This window comes from Triticum dicoccoides, chromosome 7B (genome assembly GCF_002162155.2).
Source record: "Triticum dicoccoides isolate Atlit2015 ecotype Zavitan chromosome 7B, WEW_v2.0, whole genome shotgun sequence".
NCBI classification, from domain to species: Eukaryota; Viridiplantae; Streptophyta; class Magnoliopsida; order Poales; family Poaceae; genus Triticum; species Triticum dicoccoides.
Genome location: NC_041393.1, coordinates 226977320 through 226978086, shown reverse-complemented (window position 1 = coordinate 226978086; position 767 = coordinate 226977320).

Below are 767 nucleotides of genomic sequence, written 5' to 3'. Positions count from 1 at the left end.
GGGGGGGGGGAAGTGGAGATGGGCTGGGCCGCACAGGAGCTGGGCCGGCTGGCTACCGGGTGAGCGCCAGATAAGTCCTTCTCTCTCTCTCTTTCATTTCTATTTAATTCTGTTTTCTATTTTCTGTAGTTTGTTTTGATTTAGTTTTAGACACTAAACCATTTTATAAAATCCTGGAAATAGTTATGTGGCTAGGACTAAAATATACCAAACCACATAAAATGTTCCAGTAATTATTGGACATATATTATTTATATATCAAATATATATCCAATGCAAATAGCTATTTATTTAATTCAAATGCCCAAAATAATTAACTCTGAGATACCAAAAATATTGTTTTGAGTTTTACCTCTTTGCAGTATTTTCAGAGACTAAGAGGAACATTTTCTTGGACTTCTTTGAGGAGATTTTAATGTTGATCATTTTCAGAAGGTTTCTGAGGCTTTAAAAATTCCTCAATTCAAATTTCATTTGAATTAAAACATGATACTCACATGAGGTCTAGCCTAGTGCATAACAGGACCAGGGATGTGACAGGGGGGCGCCGCACACGGCTAGGAATAGATGATGTATGTTCTAGGCACCCCTCCCCACATATATATAGGTGGGAGGGGAGGAGATGCAGCCATGGGGCGCCCCAAGTAGGAGGAATCCTACTTGGGGTCCTCCGCAATTCGGCCTCCCCCCTTTCCTTATTTTTGGAGGGGGGAAAGGGTAGAGGAGGGACAGAAGGAAAGGGGGCCCGAACCCCCTCTTTCCCTTCT